Raw genomic sequence first — 22299 nt, 5'->3', positions numbered from 1 at the left:
AAAAAAAAAATAAGGGAAAGAGCACAAAAGTACCATTCCAAGTATCATTCACCTTGTGTGTTAAATGCAACAAAAGTTTTGTAGATACTGTAATATCACAATGCCCAACTTTTCTATAGACAAGGGGTTAGAAATAAGGTTGCATAAGCAAACTAAGTGTGGTGATTCTGTCATATTTTAGTCCTTGAATTTGCTGTTTTAATGGTCTTTTTAATGAAGCACTGTATTTAGTTTGTGGCTTGTTTGAATAATTGGCAAATACTTGTGGACACAATTTCAAAATTTAATTACTCATTAGAATTATGCATAATTATGTCTTTTTTTCCTGTGCACATATGAACAGTCTTTTTCTGAATTTGAAGGAATACTGGTGCTCCTGTGAATATTTCTTGGGCAAACAACAGTATTTGTGTGCCAAAAAAGAATGTTCATTGTTTGCTATTCAAGTAATTAATATTTGCTATACATTTGGCTCATATATTTTTTTTATTAGCATTGATATGTTCCCCTAGCATACAAAAATAACTGCTGTGGTAACAGTCTTACACTTATAAACTTTAAATGATAAATTGCTTTCACACTCAGTCTGTCTAGATATTACAATTCTTGTCTAGACATTACAGTTCTCAATACTCAACACTGTGAATTAGAGAAATTCTGTTGGCCCTCTTTTACAGACTGGGGATGGAGGATTACACAGATTATGCTGAATGTGGTCAGCAGGAAGAAAGTCAGAAGACCACGTAGTCAGCAATTGAAGCTTAACTTGCTGAACCTCTGACCTGGACTTTATCTGTAATATCTTCCACTTGTTTTGATGGATTGTGAAAACAGTGTCATTCATAGGATATCCAAATATACCATCATAGACCGTTGTTCTCAAAGCCAGGACATCCTTTTGAATGTCTAGTCTCAAGTTCATGAATTCAAGAACCTAGGTAGATACTTTGCACTTTCTCTTTAGGTATAAATTGAATAAGATGAAGGCCTTTTTCCCCTCCTTAGGCCTTTGTAATTGTCACCCATCTCTTAAGGGGCTATCAACCTCCTGTAAGCTGAAAGACAAATGAAGTAGGTGCCACAGTGATCTATCTACTCAACGCAAAAGCAGCTTTAAAGAGCCTTGAGCCAGGTGAACTGAGGTGGCAAAGTTTAAGGTGAAGCAGTGGATACTGCAGCTGAAATGGGTGAGGAGTATTCACACAGAGTGCCTTGCCAGGAGCAGTGCTGTGATCCGGCAGAGAACAGTTTGTCCGTGTCCTCCATCTTGATTTGCATTGCATCAGTCTACTCGTCCGTTAGCCAGCTGTGTGTGTGTACACTCACATGTATGCAACACATACAACCATTCTGTACTCAGTTGCAACCATCTAAAGCTCTGGTTTGTGTAAAAAAAAAAAGTTTTCATGAACTCTGAAAAGAAGCATAAATAACAAACATTTCTGCTGACTTGCAGATAAGGTTCTTTTATGGGATAAACAGATGCATGAACCAAGCATTACTTAGACTAAAACGGGATATGTTTAATTTCCTGCCCAAAGTAGAACTGATTCCAGCTGGAAAGTAGGAGTGACTAATGTCACTTTTTTTCTCATAGGACTACAGGGATATAAGATAGCCAAGGGCCTCTTGGGCTGTCAGTCCCAGATCTGTCATGTCATATTTTAATCATAGGTTTCTCCAGACTTGAAAATGAGCATTTTTTCCTTTGTTTCTACTGTTTCTAATAGAAAGTAGTCTTATGGCCTTGCTTCCCTGATGGTTTAAAGCCACATTTCAGTATCCAGCCTGAATTTATTCTCAGCTAGTTCACACGTGTTTGTTCCAATACCAGTGTTGCTGGAACTGTTGCTGAGGTGAAACAGCTCACATTCCTTTTTTATATTTAGGGATAACAACTGTATGCCTCCTGGCGCTTCATTTTGTTTAGGTAAATACATCAAGCTCCTTTACTCTCCTTTTGTAAAAGAAGTTTTTCACTTCACAACTTGTGCAAGACTAGGGTAAAAAGGACTTGCTTCATAACTTGAGGCAAAATTAATATGTCAATAATGTACATTTATACTTGAAGAAATCTCTGTAGGTGTTATACCACGTTGGAGAGCATGCCATGAGGTGGATGCATTTGGGGTCAAAGGGAATATTGCTATTTACGTCTCTGAAATACCAAATCTTCATCTCTGAGTCTCAGAAGGATTGCTGCAAGCTGCTTGGATAGACTAGAGTTTATTGTCATCTCAGTGAGTCAGTGCAAGTTCAACAGTGTAGAGAAGTTGAAGATCAATCTGATTAATGTATCTTTTTAAGTTAATCAGTGTTTATCCTTGCACCTCTTGTATACCTTATAAACATCCTTAGTACTGCTCATTGTAACAGAAAATAGAAAACAAAAGGGTAAAATACATTTAGAACTATTTTAAAATAGATCTAACTATACTGTTGAATAAAGTCATAGTATATTTTAAACCCCAAATCTGACATATTCACTGAAAAAAAAGTCAAATGTTCCTAGATATTTTCTTATCAACAATTAAATATGAAATCATTTTAACATGCAGGAGTTTTGTACATTATGACTAAAAGTTCACAAAGTATCTGTATTACTGCTAAACTGCTTTCTTTCTCCTGTCTTGTGCTACAGAATTTTGGAATTAGAGTTCCACAACATTTCAGTTACCAGGGCAAACTGTGGTTTTGTTTGACTTTTATATTTATTTATTTATTTTAAAGGAAGTGGAAAAAAATAAAAGGAAGTCATGTAATTCTAATTAATTGAAATCTTATTTGAAGCTTTTTCCACATGCATAGCAGCTCCAGGCCTCCTAGAGATTACAGAAATATAAATTATTTGCTTAAATCAAATTTTCAAAATGGTCTTTGTTTAGCCTTTAATTATTGTATTTGTCTTCTATTATGTAGGTGTACAAATGTACATATGTGTAGAAATCTAAGGATACATTTCTGAGCCTTTAGAAGTCTCTGCTGTCCTAACTGGGACTTTTGCTTGTCCATATAACTTTTACACAGGCAAAGGCCATATAATAGGGAAAATCCAAATTGTGGATCCTTCATCTTACACCCATAAGCTTATAAACTTGAATTTGGAGGCTATGTAATAAAGCATAGCCTTTTAGTTTTCTTTACCTTTCTTGAGGATATTAATATTTGAAATTCTAATGCATAATATTTGAATTATTCGTCTAAATTAAAATTTATCATGAGAACTAATTAAAAGACACTACTGGTTACTGTCTCATAGCGTAACTAAAATACTATTTGATGTTTTTAGAGTCATGTTAGCTTTAGAAATTATATTCTATAAATAACAAAACAGTATAATTCTGTATAAGAATTTGGAAATATACTCCCATTTTCAAAAAAAAAAAAAACGAACTGTTTTTGGAAATCAATGGATTCTTTTTTACATAAAACTCACTGCATTAGATAAAAATGTAATCTAAAAAGGTTTATAATGACCTGTTATTCATTCTCTTCCATATGATGTAAAGTAGGATTCATCTCAGTATATTTTCAGAAGCTGCATACAATCATAATAAATAAATCAGCTTTTAGAAGCTAAGCATTGAGAGTGAATCCAGGAAATGAATTCTTGTTACTGTAGTCAGTCTGGTTACAGAAATCTTTAAGTTTCACTTCAGCAATAGTTAGATTGTTGTCTTCATTATTATTACTCAGAAGATTGCTTCAGATTCTCACTATTCTTATAATTGGAAACCCTCAAATTTACAGTTGAATTGTATTAATTTCCAATTCATACTCTTTTTCTTTGAAAAGCTCTTTATTTGATCTTAGATTGTGACTTGATGACTAAGTTTGAGAGTTATGATGGGAATCCATTATCAACCGTTCAGAGAAATGCTCTCAATGCCTTGCCTAATTTCCACTACATGAAATATAGTGTCACTATTTCTATTCTCTGTCTGGTTGAGGTTGTGGAAGAAAGAGAGCCAAAAGTAATATTTAAAGAATGAGATTTTAGATGTTTTAGCTTAAGACTTGAGTGGTGATTTTAACAGGATGGATAAATGCTAGGACCGTAAGAGCTGAATTTAATTGCTGAGGGTGATGTAAGATGCACTTTACTTATATTTATGGTGAAGATATTACACTGAAGGGAAATAAATAGATAGGGCAGAGAAGAATAAGTGAGACATTTTCTTGAAAACTGCCCATCCAATTTCTTAATTTGATTGAAAATTTTCCGTTGAGTCTCTTTTTCAGTGGAAATTTTACTTTTGACAATATATATATATAATCTGTTTCCTGAAGTGTCATGTGCTTCCTGGAATTCTTATATAGCTATCCTAACTTAGAAATTAAATTCTGCTGTGGTGTGATGGAGGCTGAATTTTGTTCTGCATCCACACTGAGAATCAATTTCTCAAAAAAAAAAAAAAAAAAAAAAAAAACCTTTCCAAGCACAGGAAGGCTTTAATGCAGAGTTGGACACATCAGTGTTACACACACAGGTTGAAAATGGTCAAAGAATGCTGACAAGCAAGGGCACTAACTATTTTTACTAGAGGATTGTTAGGTTGGATCAAAGATGTTGGTTAGACAAAGATGAATTGAAGAGCCTTTGATGTCAATTGTGAAGTTCATCTCCATTATTTTTTTTAAAGATCTGTTCGGTGTAGAATAGCTTACACAGTTTGTTGAATTTTGTTGCTATGCATATCTCTCAGATACAATTTTCCCTCTACTTTGAATGGACTAAGCTGGAAACATTTCCTAGCCACTGGAGAACTCAGACCAATATTTTTGTGACATTGAATAAAATGCCTTCTTGTGTTCTCAAATAGCATGGAAAGCTTGTGTAAAGGTGCTGACTGAGCCCTCCAGAGATGATTGATGTACCCCCAAGTGCTTGCTCTTAGGATGCAGAGAGAGCAGAACTGGTAGTGTCAAAGTGCCAAGTATATTTGGGCAGGGAAGAAATCATAGGTGAAGACCAGCTGCCTACTTTCTATGCAGCAAAAGGAAAGGTAGAAGGGAAGAAATAGGTTTTTGAGCTTTAGGCAATTCTGAGTAACAGACCTAGGAAATGAATAGGTGTGGTTCATCTTTTAATTGACAGAGAGAAAACTCCATAAACAACTGTAGCAGAGACAAAGAATATTGTGTTAAACTGTGAATATCTATATTAAAAAAAAAAAAAAGTACAAAAACAACACTCGTTTTCTGTGTTTCTGTGTGTGTTGTAGGTTGAAAGTTACAATGATCCACAAATCACCAAATCAAGATACGGTTTCTGGAGAGGCCGGGGGTAGGGGGACATTTTCCATCTATGCTTCAGCTGCAAGATAGCAAGAATAGTAGATAGTTTTATGTTTCCTTTGGAAATGGTAAATGGATTTGAAGCAGCCCCTCCAAAACAATTGTAACAAACAAATAAATCGCAAATTTCTTATATTAAAAGAGCAAGGTGAATTTTCTCATGTACTCAAAACTCTTTAAGCTGTCCTTTTGATTAAGTTTCTTGCACCCAGAGGTTCTCTCTGTTATGAACTGTTGCATGGCCACTACTTAAAAGTGTAAGTGTATATTGAAATCTCCATAAGGTACACTTCTCTATAACTAATGTTTTCATTGACATGGAGACAGTTAGAGCACAGAATTTTTGTTTCTAACATACCTACAGTAATTATCCATGTTCCACTGATGATTATTTATTGTTTAATTAAAATGTATGCAGAGGATAAAAAGCCCATTAGGGTAAAGCATCGTGTCAAAACTAAAAAGTTGCAATAAAGTTTGAGCATGGAAATGCCTACTGCTGGCTTCTTTATATTTATTGTGAAGCTCTGGTAGCAAGCTTCAGATAAACAGAATATTATGTTACTCCAAAGTAATCATCTGCTTCTGTAAAAATTAGAAATGATCTTGAATTATTTGTCCAACTTTCCTAACCAGAACAAGGTGCGTTAATGGGCTACTATGGTGTGGCATTAGGTATCACACACTCGTTAAGGAGCAGCTTTCTTTACAACCTTGATTCAGTACGAGTGGGGAAGAGCTGATTAAAAAGGAAAGGCAGTTAGAAATGACAATAAATTTTTCAGGAAAAAGTATCAGTTCATACACACGCCTAATAAATTAACCCATCTTTGTAAAGAAAACTGCAAGTTCATTTTATTCAAAGGTTCACTGCTAGATTTGAAGCTTAAATTCATTAATCTCTGTGAATTTTTACACTTGCCTGATGTGGTTTGAAATGCTTACCCTGATGCATCAACTGAAGATAATCATCTATTTGAATTTATGGGGAACACTGTGAGATGTGGGAATTTTCATGTGTAACTTCAGATTGCTAAGAAAAGTAAAACATATAAATTCTTGTGTACTGGGATGTGTGAGTGAAAACATTCTTCTTTAATAGATCATTTTAGTTTTAATTAAAGGTGGATTGATTAAATTGCAGTATATGACTCATGGTGGCTGCACATGTTTTTTTTGTTTTGTTTTTTTGTTTTGTTTTGGTTTGGTTTTGTTTTTAACTTTTCTGCCATAACCAATCCATTGTCATGTGTCATTGGAAGGTCCAGAAATTTCTCAAAAGCAGAATCCTTTTACTTACTGATTCCCAGACCTGGCTCTGTTTCAAATATATGATTTTAATGTATTTTAATATATGATTTTAATAAACCCTCTTGGGTTATCCATTTTACAGGAAGATATACATATGGGAAAGGTGACTTTAGGACAGTTGTCATCTCTGTGATAATTCCTGGATGAAGGGTCCTGGATAAGATAGAACAGCTCAATCACGTCTCTAAATTGTGCTTAACTGCAGTGGAACTGGGGAAATGCTCCACAGCCAAGAATTATTGGAGAGCAGCATGCTCTGATTAGGACCTGTTTGTCCCTTGGCAAAGCTTGTATGTTGGTAGCTGTTATGTATGTGTATGGCCTTTCTGTCAGCTGGTGCTGGCGCTTCTGTGCCAGAAATATTTCTGTTAGGTATCCAGGTCTTCCTGCTGTCAGAGTGGCACAGAGGGAGCAGATTGTGACAGAGTAATTTTCTGGTATCTTTAGATAACTATTAGAAAATTTTATTAGACTCTATATTCTGTATTCTGCCTTATTGCAAAAAGCATTTTAATGTGCTGCAATCATTTATTATTTATTTATTTTTGGTAAAAGATTGGCCTATCTGCAAATGTTAGAACACATTTAGAACACAAGTCAAATTCATGTCACCTGAGTGCCTAATTTGGGAACGTGGGTTTTCTTATTCGGTCAGGTTGATGGGGACTGAGGCAAAGCAAGGCCTCTTGTATCCTGTTCTTCAGTGTGAGTGCTTAAGGTCTTATGGAAGTTTTATATAAAAATAACTTTTTATAACTTATTTTATATAAAAATCCCTAATTAGTGAAATGAGCATGTTCTCTGGCAGTGCAGTTTATTTTTGCTGTCCTTCCGTGGCAAATTATAGCTGTGGACTTGTGACCTTTATTAAAATTTTAAAGCATCTATCAAAGTGTTAAAAGCAGTTGAGTTAAACATAATGAATTGGATTTGATGGTACAAATTCTTTGCAGAATCCTTAAAATTGACATCTTGTTGTATAGCTGTTGCCAGTCATGAGAGAATTGAGCTCAGTGAGGTCTTTGATCTGTGTTTGTTTGCTGTTGCAGTGGGTGGAGAGAGAAACAGCTACATTCAGCCCCTCAAGTACTGAACTAACTCCTTTGACTCCATCAAAGCACCTCAAGTATTTGTGCTAGAGTCTAAAACTTGGTGGGCTTGGTTGTCCAAATCTTCTTTTCTTTCCTAAGCACTGGGTAGGTGGCTGAAATGAAGCTATTCTTTTTTTTTTTTTTTTTTAAACATATGAAGTCTGAACAGAAATCTGAGGCCCCACACACCTAGCACAAGCCTCTTAAGTCCATCTTTTGCTGTTCCCTGAAGCCATGACGGTGGTCTGCCTTAAGTATCTGGTTATGTATGTAACTCAAATCACTACTGAGAGGAATCATGTACTGATCTCTCTCTGAAGTATCATCATAATATCTTTTGATAACCCCACTTTGTTCCTTTGGATAACATGCATTTACTGTGGGATTTTGTCAGATTTCACTGAAAATCCTAAGGGATTCAAAATAACTACTGAGTTCTACTAGTGTGTTGTTTGAAATGCAGCATCGTAAAGCATCTATCAAAAGTAAAATTAAACATATGCAGTGACCAGTCTCTCAAGTAAAACTTTTTCTACTTTTTTTCTATTCAGAAAGCAGGTTTATCATGTTCTTCTTCCAGAATTTTAGAAATAACTGTTTGAAAAAGAACCTACAATAGAATAAAGGCATCTGTTCAATTTCCATTTTACTTTCCCACACTAGATAATGTTGAAAATAAAGATATTATTTGTCTTGAGTTGCTACCAGACAGAGAAAAAAAACAAAAACAAACAAAAAACATTACTTTTTAATTTCATCATTGTTTCTCTCCATTCAAGACATAGTGTTTAAATTGAGAGTTTCAACATTACCCTCCTGATTCACAAAGCCCTGCAGAGCTGGTATTTTGCTGAGCAGTTGTTTTAAGAAAGGGGTCATTAGTTTTTCCTCCTTCCCCATCTCCCCAAAGCACACCATGCTTAGAAAATAAAGTCTCATAAGTACTACCGAGAGTAATGGTTGTCTTTCAGCGTTTTGGTTTGGTTATTCCTTTTAGCGACATTTTTTATAGATCTCCAGGCAACTGAGAACTTGCTGAATATTTGTGCAATGTGATAATTAGTTTAATACCTCTGTGATTTTAAACAAGAAAAATCCAGGTACCACCTGCTTTTCCCCCACAAGTCCGTTGCTCATACACCCAAACATTAGACTTGTTTTGATTGAAATCCCCCAGCAACACAGATCACTCAGAAGATCAAATTTCTATGAGAACAGTGAAATACAGAATGTTACACTATACTTTTTGTTCAACTTTTATGCTAAAATGGACCAAACCCACATTTCTTTGAGTTCTCTTCTTCAACCAGTCAAAGATCTCCACAGTTCCAGACTTTAGACTGATTGAAAAGTTCTTTTCTAGATTGGATAGAGAAGGTTGGAATTCAGCAGGAAAACTCAGCTTACTTTTGTTTCACAAAGCTGCCACGTGGAGAGACCAAATGTACTGGGAGAAAACAAGACAAAACAAACACATATCAGCATTTCCATGTTCAGTTTACAAGAATGATGTGCACAGCCTGCTGTGAAATTTCTAACTGCTGTAGAAGTTACTTTGAAGAATCATAAAACTCCATCTTTTTTTTTTTGTCTTTCCTCTTTTTTCTTATAAAAGAAAATAAAATAAAACCATGGCATTTTCACATGAAACCCACCTAACATTACATCTTCTCCCTGATAGTGGCCAATCCTGTGTAGAAATTAATATAATTTTTGCATAAATATAGGAAACAACAGAAAAATATTTCAATAGTTCATACCAAATCATTCTTTGGTATGCATGTTGCCTGTAACTATTTTAACTATTTTATTTATAAATATTTTATTTTATATTTATTTTTTATTAATTTTTTATTAAATATTTTATTTATATTTAACTATTTTAACTCTTCCTTATTTCTGTCTGTTGTCTCTTTTACAAGTCCATTTATATTTACAGTCTTTATAAAGAAATCATTGAGCACCTCTGATAACCTTTTCAGTTTTTTAATGTATTATTATATATATTAGTATTGTTAATATGTTATACTGTATATATAATATGACATATAATACAGTATTCTTATAATGCATTATTATATGTATATTATATAAAATAATTTTTATATATAATGTATATGTTATTTTACCTTATCCTTTGGGAGATGGGCAGATTAGACTAGTATGAGCTACTCAAAATGGTGACTTCACCATTTTAATATGATCTTCTTTTAAAGAAAAGAAACTTCATAATTAGGTCCACTGTTTTTGTCTGTTTCCTAATAATTCATAATGTCTTGTCTGACTCCACTGACCAGATGGTGGTGTCAGAGAAATACCCACAATGACTCCTAGGTACTTTGACTCCTGTCCAAAATATTGGTATTGCATCACTGAGTATGTGTAATTGCAATTATTTCACCCAAGTGAAATTGTTTTGCATTTGTTGACAATGTATTTCATTATCTCTTGCCTGATCACTTTTCTGCAAGTCCTTGTCATATTCTTCTGATTTGGTTATTCTAAATAATTTTTAACATCAGCAAGCTTTTCAATTTGTTATTTACCCCTTTTTCCAATTTCTTAATGTCCTGGTTTCAGTTAGGACAGAGTTAATTTTCCTCCTAGTAGCTGGCAGGGTGCTATGTTTTGGATTAGAATGAGAAGAGCGCTGATAACATGCTGATGTTTTAATTGTTGTAGAGCAGTGCTTACACCAAGCCAAGGACTTTTCAGCCTCTCTCTGTCCTGCTAGCGAGCAGGCTAGGGATGCAGCAGGAGCTGGGAGGGGACAGACCCAGGACAGCTGACCCAAACTGGCCAAAGGGGTATTCCATACCATCTGACGTCATGCTGAACAATATATAGGGGTGGCTAGCCGGGGTGGAGGCGGGGGGCCGGCTGCTCGGGGATAGGCTGGGCATCGGTCAACGGGTGGTGAGCAATTGCATTGTGCATCACTTGTTTCATACACATTATTATTATTAATACTATTATTATTATTATTGTTGTTGTTATTCTTTTCCCTGTCTTAATAAACTGTCTTTATCTCAACTCACAGACTTCACTTTCCCGTTTCTCTCCCCCATCCCGGAGAGGGAGGGGGGAGGGTGAGCGAACGGCTGTGTGGTGTTTGACTGCCAGCCGGGCTAAACCACAACAGTCCATTTGGCGCCCAACATGGGGCCCAAAGGGTTGAGATATCGACAGATTTGACCAGAGTGTGTTAAACTAAAATTGGTATAAGTATTCGACCTGCTTAATAGTTGCTAGTCACAATGTTGATTGCCTTAATCTCAAGTCTGCTGTGCCTGTTTCCCAAATTGAGTTTTATAGCAAGTTACTTTCTGTATGTGCTCCCTGTCGTGCTGTTTATCCTTTTCTGGCCCTGGTTTAAGATTGTTATGGTACTGTGTGGTGTAACGATGGCTTATGAAATGATGAGATTTCTGGTCATGACTCTAACCTGGTATTTGTACTCAGCACTGTCGTCGACTCTATACTTCGGAAACCATATCTCAGAAACTATTAGCAATTACACCTATTGCCTTTTTTCATCAGGGAGTCAATCTGTGGAGGGGACAGGGGAAGATATTTTTTCCTACCTGTTCACTCTCCCTTCCTCCTTCACCACCCTCTTATCCCCCGAGCTAGTTACGGTAGCTCTCCAAGATGTTGAATATCCTTGGGATACTCAGACCAGCATGTTCCTGTTGTTATGTCTCCTGAATGCGCTTCAGGTTTTGTTTAAGGTTAAACAACTACTTAGGAATCTCATCCGGAGATCTGTCTTGAGGCGGGATATTTGCGAGTGGCAGGGAGTGTGGGAGGATATGGGCAGGTTTCTAGGGCAGTGGGCACCTCCAGTGTTTTGGACATTCACCCCTGAACAGCTGCAAAATCCTAAAAAACTGGTAGAATGCTTGAAAAAAAGGTGTCATGACTCTGGCAGTTCCAAAGTGACACAAATCACTGTGGCGTGCTGGGGTCTGGCTTGTGCCTATCGAGCTGCAATTGATGCTACTATCAACCTAGTGACAGACCCTGCGGCCATTCCAGTCCCGGCTCCTGCAGCCACTCCAGCTCCAGCTCCCGCAGCCGTTCCGGCTCCAGCTCCCGCAGCCGTCCCGGCTCCAGCTCCCGCAGCCGTTCCGGCTCCCACAGCCGTTCCCACTCCTGTGGCTGGGTCAGAGAAACGAACTGTAGCAGTGCAAGTTGCCCCTGCAGAGGGTATTCCAACCCCTGTGGCAGACCCTGTGGCTGGGTCGGAGAGGCGAGCTGTAGCAGTGCAAGTTGCCCCCGTAGAAAAGGTGAAAAAATGGTATAGAGACTCAGGTCGTTTAGAACGCAGAAAGTCTTCTGCTAAGTCTGGGTGTGGAGAAGACGAGGCTGGGCCATCAAGTGTGCAGGAGGATGAAGATGAGGATGAGGATGTCAGTAAGTCAACAGTAACTACCCGAACCCTATACCAGCGTGAGCTACGAGATGTGCGAAAAGATTTTGGTCGCTGTATAGGTGAACAGCTTGTCACCTGGCTGCTCCGGTGCTGGGACACTGTAGCCAATGGTGTGAAATTAGAGGGCAGGGAAGCCAAGCGGTTGGGATCCGTTGCTAGAGATGCAAGCATTGACAAAGCAATTGGAGATGGAGCACGATCTCACAGCCTCTGGAGGTGTCTCCTGTTAGCTGTGAAGGGAAGGTATCCCTACAAGGAAGAACTTGTATGTCTACCAGTCAAGTGGACCACCATGGAGAAGGGAATTCAGTACCTGAGGGAATTAGCCATACGGGAAGTAATTTATAAGGACTTAGACGATGCACAAACATCCACAGATCCAGATGAAGTCCAGTGTACTCAACCCATATGGCGGAAGTTTGTACGGAATGCACCATCAACATGGGCCAGCACATTGGCAATAATAACCTGGAAAAACGGTGAAGATCCCACAGTGGGTGACATGGCTAAACAACTCCGGGAGTATGAAGGAAATCTCTCCTCTTCCCTACAGGCCTGCGTCTCGGCTGCGGAGAAACTCTCTGAAGAGTTCCACCAACTTAAAGAGGATTTATCTTCCCCCCCACCTGAACAAACCAGTGGCCACCAACTAAAAGAGAATACTTTGGAGAAACTTTTTGAAGAGGTCCACCAACTTAAAGAGAATTTATCTTCCCCCCCACCTGAACGAACCAGTGGCCACCAACTAAAAGAGAATACTTTGGAGAAACTTTTTGAAGAGGTCCACCAACTTAAAGAGAGTGTATTTTCTTCCCCACCTGTACAAACCAGCGTCTCGGCTATTAGGGGTAAACGTTCATCCGTGCAAAGAAGACAATATGGTGGGTACACACCCCGCACCACCCTGTGGTTTTATCTACGTGACCATGGAGAGGACATGAGAAAATGGGATGGAAAATCTACTGAGACCCTAGAGGCACGGGTACGTGAGTTGCAAAAGAAAACAATTGGGAGAAAGGGGTTCTCTGAAAAGTTTGCTGCTCCAACTTCTAGCAGGCAGTCCTTTAAACACAGAAACGAAGATTCTGACCAGGACTAGAGGGGCCCTGCCTCCAGCCAGGGGGAGGAAAGGGACAACCGAGTTTATTGGACTGTGTGGATTCGATGGCCTGGCACGTCTGATGCACAGAAGTATAAGGCTCTAGTAGACACCGGTGCACAATGTACTCTAATGCCATCAAAATGTAAAGGGCCAGAGCCCATCTGTATTTATGGCGTGACAGGGGGATCCCAGCAGTTAACTGTATTGGAGGCTGAAGTGAGTCTAACTGGAAATGAGTGGCAAAAGCACCGTATTGTGACTGGCCCGGACGCTCCGTGCATCCTTGGCATAGACTATCTTAGAAGAGGATATTTCAAGGACCCAAAAGGGTTCCGCTGGGCTTTTGGCATAGCTGCCTTAGAGACAGAGGACATTAAACAGTTGTCTACCTTGCCCGGTCTCTCGGAGGACCCTTCTGTTGTGGGGTTGCTGAAGGTTGAAGAACAGCAAGTGCCAATCGCTACCACAACTGTGCACCGGCGGCAATATCGCACCAACCGAGACTCCCTGATTCCCATCCACGAGCTAATTCGTCAACTGGAGAGCCAAGGAGTGATCAGCAAGACCCATTCACCTTTTAATAGTCCCATATGGCCAGTGCGAAAGTCTAATGGTGAGTGGAAACTAACAGTGGACTATCGTGGCCTGAACGAAGTCACGCCACCACTGAGTGCTGCAGTGCCGGACATGCTAGAACTCCAGTATGAACTGGAATCAAAGGCAGCCAAGTGGTATGCCACAATTGATATTGCTAATGCATTTTTCTCCATCCCTCTAGCAGCAGAGTGCAGGCCACAGTTTGCTTTCACTTGGAGGGGAGTCCAATATACTTGGAATCGGCTGCCCCAGGGGTGGAAACATAGCCCTACCATTTGCCATGGACTGATCCAGTCTGCGCTGGAGCAGGGGGAAGCTCCTGAACACCTGCAGTACATCGATGACATCCTTGTGTGGGGTGACACTGCAGAGGAAGTTTTCGAGAAAGGGAAGAGAATAGTCCAAATCCTTCTGAAGGCCGGTTTTGCCATAAAACAAAATAAAGTTAAAGGACCTGCACGAGAGATCCAGTTTTTAGGAATAAAATGGCAAGATGGACGTCGTCAAATCCCAATGGATGTGATCAACAAAATAACAGCTATGTCTCCACCAACTAGCAAGAAGGAAACACAAACCTTCCTAGGTGTCGTGGGGTTTTGGAGAATGCATATTCCAAATTACAGTCTGATGGTACACCCGCTCTACCAAGTAACTCGTAAGAAGAATGCTTTTGAATGGGGCCCTGAGCAACGACAAGCCTTTGAACAAATTAAACAGGAAATAGTTCATGCAGTAGCCCTTGGGCCAGTCCGAACAGGACCAGATGTAAAGAATGTGCTCTACACCGCAGCAGGGAAGAATGGTCCCACCTGGAGCCTCTGGCAGAAAGAACCTGGGGAAACTCGAGGTCGACCCCTGGGGTTTTGGAGTCGGGGATACAGAGGATCTGAGGCCCACTATACTCCAACCGAAAAGGAGATATTGGCAGCATATGAGGGAGTTCGATCTGCTTCGGAAGTGGTCGGTACTGAAGCGCAGCTCCTCCTGGCACCCCGACTGCCGGTACTGGGTTGGATGTTCAAAGGAAGGGTCCCCTCTACACATCATGCAACTGATGCTACATGGAGCAAGTGGGTTGCACTGATTACTCAGCGGGCTCGAATAGGAAACCCCAGTCGCCCAGGAATCCTGGAAGTGATTATGGACTGGCCAGAAGGCAAGTACTTTGGGATATCATCAGAGGAGGAGGTGGTCCATGCTGAAGAAGCCCCACTGTACAACAAGCTACCAGAAAATGAGAAGAAATATGCCCTGTTCACTGATGGGTCCTGTCGTATTGTGGGAAAGCATCGGAGATGGAAAGCTGCTGTATGGAGTCCTACACGATGAGTTGCAGAAGCTGCTGAGGGAGAAGGTGAATCGAGTCAGTTTGCAGAAGTGAAAGCCATTCAGCTGGCCTTAGATATTGCTGAACGAGAAAAGTGGCCAGTTCTCTATCTCTATACTGATACATGGATGGTAGCAAATGCCCTGTGGGGGTGGTTAAAGCAATGGAAGCAGAACAACTGGGAACGCCGGGGCAAACCCATCTGGGCTGCTGCATTGTGGCAAGATATTGCTGCCCAGGTAGAGAACCTGGTTGTAAAGGTACGCCATGTAGATGCTCATGTGCCCAAGAATCGGGCTGCTGAAGAACATCAAAACAACCAGCAGGTGGATCAGGCTGCTAAGATTGAAGTGGCTCAGGTGGACCTGGACTGGCAACATAAAGGTGAATTATTTAGAGCCCGATGGGCCCATGACACCTCAGGCCATCAAGGTAGAGATGCAACATACAGATGGGCTCGTGATCGAGGGGTGGACCTGACCATGGACACTATAGCACAGGTTATTCATGATTGTGAAACGTGCTGCAATTAAACAAGCCAAACGGTCAAAGCCTCTCTGGTATGGAGGACGATGGCTGAAATACAAATATGGAGAGGCCTGGCAGATTGATTACATCACACTCCCCCAAACCCGCAACGGCAAGCACCACGTACTTACAATGGTGGAAGCAACCACCGGATGGCTGGAAACATACCCTGTGCCCCATGCCACCGCCCGGAACACTATCCTGGGCCTTGAAAAGCAAGTCCTATGGCGACATGGCACCCCAGAAAGAATTGAGTCAGACAATGGGACTCATTTCTGAAACAACCTTATAGACACTTGGGCCAAAGAACATGGTATTGAGTGGGTGTATCACATCCCTTATCATGCACCAGCCTCCGGGAAAGTTGAACGATACAATGGACTGTTAAAGACTACACTGAAAGCAATGGGTGCTGGGACATTCAAAAATTGGGAAACACATTTGGCAAAGGCCACCTGGTTAGTCAATACTAGAGGATCTGCCAACCGAGCTGGACCTGCCCAATCAAACCTGTTACACACTGTAGAAGGGGATAAAGTTCCTGTAGTGCACGTAAGAAACATGCTGGGTAAGACAGTCTGGGCTACTCCCGCCTCAGGAAAAGGCAAACCCATTCGTGGGATTGCTTTTGCTCAGGGACCTGGATGCACTTGGTGGGTAATGCAAGAGAATGGGGAGGTCCGGTGTGTACCTCAAGGGGACCTAATACTGGGTGAGAATAGCCCATGAGTTGAATTGTAGTATGTTAATTATCATAGAACACTGTATGTCATCACTACCATGGTTGCTATATATCATAGATGAAAATGGTGATTAATTAGAAGGTATTGGAAAGAGTGTAACCTGAGCATGACATAAATGGTATGGAATAAGGGGTGGATATCTGTCCTGGTTTCAGTTAGGACAGAGTTAATTTTCCTCCTAGTAGCTGGCAGGGTGCTATGTTTTGGATTAGAATGAGAAGAGCGCTGATAACATGCTGATGTTTTAATTGTTGTAGAGCAGTGCTTACACCAAGCCAAGGACTTTTCAGCCTCTCTCTGTCCTGCTAGCGAGCAGGCTAGGGATGCAGCAGGAGCTGGGAGGGGACAGACCCAGGACAGCTGACCCAAACTGGCCAAAGGGGTATTCCATACCATCTGACGTCATGCTGAACAATGTATAGGGGTGGCTAGCCGGGGTGGAGGGGGGGGGGCGGCTGCTCGGGGATAGGCTGGGCATCGGTCAACGGGTGGTGAGCAATTGCATTGTGCATCACTTATTTCGTACACATTATTACTATTAATACTATTATTATTATTATTATTATTATTGTTATTCTTTTCCCTGTCTTAATAAACTGTCTTTATCTCAACTCACAGACTTCACTTTCCCGTTTCTCTCCCCCATCCCGGAGAGGGAGGGGGGAGGGTGAGCGAACGGCTGTGTGGTGTTTGACTGCCAGCCGGGCTAAACCACAACAGTTAATAAGGGTGTTGAACTGCCCGCTCCTCTAGTAGCTTCTCCTTTACCTTGGTGGAGGAAAATCTAGATAATACTAGTCTGTGTCACCATCACTTACTTGCTAATTGACTCTTGGATAGCAGCCGGATGGATCTGTGAGCCATACTTTCTTCCTACCTATGAAATATAGACTCTTTACTGATCCCTCTCTCTCTTCCTTTGTTTGCTAGAACTATTCTTGACTGTAGTTTGTGCTAATTTAGTTGGTACAGTGATTTGACTAAATGGCCTGTAAGTATCAGTGTCGTGAATTGTTGGAGGTTGAAGAAGTACTCTGTGGAAATATTGCTAAATCTTTGTTCACATGCCCATGTGTTGCAGTGTTCTTACCTTACTCTCACTCATATTCTTTCCAGGGTATCTGTTGTTAGATACCTGGGGGTATGTAGGGACCTAGTTGTATTGGGTTTGGTTCCAGGTCTGGCACTTGAAAGTTTGTGTGCTTGAAATGCCATATGCAAGCAGGTATTGCTTTGGGAATTCTGCTTACTACTGCAGAGAATCCTTTTAGGAATGTTTAAACCAATATTCAAATTCTGATGCATTGGTACTGCATATGAGGAGAAGTCTTCACTTAATTCTGGATCCAGTTTCATGATTGTCTGCTCATGTAGAGGGACTTTTGTTCACCTCACCAACTCCATTGCTATGTGGTCTTTTCAATTTATCTAAATCATTATTCAAGGTAGATGGTTTCTAAATGTATTCTAACTTGTCTGTTGGGAAAGAAATTATTTACACCCAGATTAACAAGTAACTTGGGCATTGTTCCACTAACCACAGTAATGCATGGACCCAGACATATACATTTATCAGCTTAGGCTGGGGAATCCATGTACAGTGAATAAGGAAAGTTAGATGGCTTTGGCTGAGAGCCACAAAAACCATCACACTAATGCTCACACCTGGCAAGAAACAATGCTTAAGTGAGGAGAGTGTTTGAAACCTGTCTCCTGGCCTAGAACAGACAGATTAATCCATGCACTGAATCAAAAATGTTTGTATGTATATTGTATATATTTAGGCAGACCAGTTGTTATATGAAATTAATATTGAAAGAGTGTTAGTTTCTGTACCTCACTAAAGAGTTAAATTTACATGACAAGGAAGAGGCATTAAAAATACACCTACAGGTGACCTGATAATAGTTTCTGTAGAAGGATCTGACAATATTCAGCGGATAGCTCTCAAACTTGGATACTGCAAGATCATTTCTAGACTTTGTACTCCTGTATGGCATATATGACTAGATAGCTGTGCTTTACAGGAATTCTTTTTCAAGTGTATAATATAAGCATCCTTTGTGAGTAGTAAAGGCAGATACTGGTCATAGGTTAAAGCCTTAGAAATCAAGGTGATAACCTTCAAAAAGCGCTGCTTTTGCAACAAGTGAACCCAGCCTGTATGCTCTGTCTAATTAATCAGAAGCTTGCAATGTTCTTTCAGACCTGAAGTTGGAGAGAGATGGCCATTAGGCATACAAATCAGCAATGTGGTGATCAGGGTTACAAGACAGGTCGCCCACTTGCACTGTAATGGAAAATTCATTTTCTTCCAGCCCTCATGCTAAGCACTGGGAATTCCCAAGTGGATGCAGTCTGGGGCCAACTTATCTCATTAATGGGAGATCTCATGACTTTTTGTATGTCATTATAGATGGCACAATATCCTCAGCAGAGGTAGGGCATTTTTCTATTATTATTAATATACATTTTTTGAATTAGTATCCTTTGCCCTTTCTCATCCCTATAGCAAAATTCCCATTTGACTATTATCAGTAAGACTGCAATAGGCTCAGCTCTGTCAGATTTAGAAAAAGAGAAATTTGTGACAGTTTCAAGTTCCATAAGCATTTTCAGATACAACTGTTGTATCTAGTGTTTTGCATTTACAAGGAAATCTCCCTCAATGCTTATCATATTTTCTTAAGCTTGCTGTAATATTTCTGATGCATATTATGAAGAAAGAGAGTATGCAGCTCACTGCTATATGTGTTTTAAGAGTCTCGTAAAAGTATGAAGCTGTGAAATATAACCCCAAATTACTTTATTCTCTCCAGAAGGAGAGTCAGAATAATTTTAATCTTCATTTCAGATCTTTTGATAATATAAATGTTTTCTATATATTGCTTTTTTTGCTGAAGCAGTTTAGTATTGCAAAAAAATGTTTTGATTTCGTGCACACAGTTCGAGTTCAACTTGGTCTAACCCTTGACATCGTGTATACACACATTTATAAGTTTAGGTTGTCTGACTATTTTTTAATTATTTAAGTTCTTTGCCCGTGTCATCTTATTTGACTACATAGTTCAAGAAGTGCTGTAATTCTAGTTTCTTTTTGCATTGTATCTTTTCTCATTACTCTCAATAAGGAATGGCTCTCCCTTCCCACCATGAGTATTAGTTACAAACTGCTTTAAAAGATAATGAGGCAAATTCAGCTTCCTGTCCTTTTGCTTTCAAACACTCTCAAGCTCTCTGTTTCCCTCTTCTTGTTGCTTCAATCTCTTTGGTTCTTCTGCTTTCCTTTTCTGCAGGGTTGCAGGTGATGATGGTTTCTTTGGGGATTTTTTCCCTGTCATAGAGTATTCTGAAATATATTAATTTACCGTGCTGGACTACACCTATTATTTCCTTTTCTCACTCAGCCGATCTAAAGTCCATGGTAAACAATGGAAACATCACAGTACAATCCTGTAGATTAACTCCAGCAGGGAATGTGGTTAGAAAGCATGGCCATCCCATAAAGAGTGGCTATGACATTCCAAGTCAGTCCCCTCTTTAATGCATAATGGTGGTAGTAAGTTGCAGTAGTCCTGCTTGGTCTCTCTCCTCTGATGAAACGACACTGTAGATTATTTGAAGTTTAAAGGGAAGCCCAAGGGACACTTTTAATGTATAAAATCAAGGTATGGGGAGCAGAAGCATATGTAGCTTCAAGTAATTAAAAGAACGGGTACTAAAGAGTTTACTTTTTATTCTTGCTCTCTGTCTCTAGCTTATAAGGCAACATGAATGCTCTTGCCTGCCTGAAAATTTCTAACATAATCCAGAGCAAACACAAACAAATAAAAATTTGGTGCAGTCCAACTGGGAGAATTGAGCCCAAGATTCTGTATTACTGATTAATGAAGGATAATGAGGTAATTATTGGGCATCACTGACTGTTACAGTCATTACTGTTTTATTCTCCAATAGATGGCTAAAATTCCTTATAGCCTGAATAGCCTTATAGTCTGAATTTTTAAACAGAATGAACGTAAAAAATTATTAGATGTTAAAATAACTGGCATATAGAGGTACCTATATATTACTCCTTGAAGTCCTGTGTAAGCAGGCAAAATTGTTTGAAATGAATATCTAAATTATTTGATTTTATGATTCAGAAGTAGTGCTGCTAACAAAGGCTGAAATGTAAGCTAAGAGTTTAGGAAATCTTAAAATATGACCTTTTTCTTCTATTTCTCTCTGTCATCCCCCCTCTTCACCCTGAATAAAGCAACTAACATGTACTATGATTTATGGATGGATACAAAAAATGTAAGCTGCCAATGTTTAATCTGTCACTGGCAATTTGCCAGCATACTTCTGGAGAACAAGCGTTTTTGCCTTGTCTCATGCTTTTTTTTTTGCTTTTTTTTTTTATATATCATGTTTGCACATATGTGTGTGTTCTACATCATGTAATTTACCTAGTCTGGGGGAAAAAAAAAAAAAGCAAAGACGAGAAAGTTGATGACTAGTTGATGACATTTTAAAGAAACCATCAATCAAACAAGTGGATCAAGAAAATCCAACAGCATATTATTATCCCATTCTTAGGTTCCACTGATTTGGGGTTGTGAGAACCGTTTAGTGTGCTGAGTTGGATTTAGATTTGCTATAACTACAGTGGTATTGCCTTTTATTTTGACACTAACATATTTTAGTCAAATGACATAATATCATCTACTTACTTTCCCCAAAATTCTGCTCCTTCAGCTTAGACTATTAGCCCTTTAAGATCATTGTTATTATTATATTGTCTTCCCACTAGAGTTGGAGATTTTCTTTTTCTTACAAGTGTAATTTGAACACTCTTATCCCCAAGTATTCACCATCCTTTTGTTAGATAACATTTGCACAGCTAATAGTGGGAATAACCATCCATGCATTTGCTCCAATAGTGTAAGTGAGGAAGGGGAAAAACCCAAGTGACTTTCCTTACTACTACAGATTTATTAAAAATCTTGGGGGGTGGACAGCAAGGCATGGAGTGGCTAGTATTTAACTGTATTCAGAATACTGGCTCTTTCTATGGTGGATGTCTCGGCAATATGTCCCCTGAGAGAAATTCTCAGCAGGATCTTCTCTTTAACTCTGCTCTTACTTCCATGTTGTCTTGTTGATATTGTCCTAAGATTCTTTTTTCTTCTTTAGTTCTATGGATAAATATTTAATATTTGGGTGAATTTGGAACAAGAACTGCTGCCAAAAACACAAGATGTCAATATCTGCCAGGTACTGGTTTTTTAACAGCATCATCCCAACAACAGTCTGTGGTCTTTTCCCAATTTATCCTTTGATGGTGAGCAGTATATAAGGGAAAGCAATTTCTGGATGGTCTGTAATTAGAGTGACTGATGTTTTCACTGAGGTTTGCAGACAGCTCTGACACTTCAGTATTCTTTTCTGAGGTGATAGCTCAGTGACAATTGACAGAGAAACAACATCCACAATACTGAGGAGTAATACATTTCTCTACTTCAGATATTTCCGGGAGCCCTACAGCTTGGTCTCAAGGTCACTAAGTCCAAACTCTGTTGAAGCAAATACAGAGGTAACTTCCAAAGCTGGCATAAAACACAAGCAACTATCCTCGTTTAAACAGTGCCTTACAAACTTAGTTGGCATGGCTGTGCTGCTGTTGATAACATCCTCCAGTTCTGCACCAGGCCTATCACACAGAAGAGGAGGTTTGCTTCAAACCTTTCCTCTTCCTCCTTGGAGCAAGTACAATCCCTTGCTCCTGAAAGTTAGGACTGCTGCACACTTCATCCCCACAGGCTACAATTGCTTACCTGTATATATATATATTTCAAAGTCATCTAGTCACTAGTGTAATCCTG

This window comes from Cygnus olor, chromosome 1, assembly GCF_009769625.2.
Source record: "Cygnus olor isolate bCygOlo1 chromosome 1, bCygOlo1.pri.v2, whole genome shotgun sequence".
Taxonomy (NCBI): Eukaryota; Metazoa; Chordata; class Aves; order Anseriformes; family Anatidae; genus Cygnus; species Cygnus olor.
The sequence above is the reverse complement of the archived record's forward strand: the minus strand, read 5'-3'. Positions refer to the sequence as shown.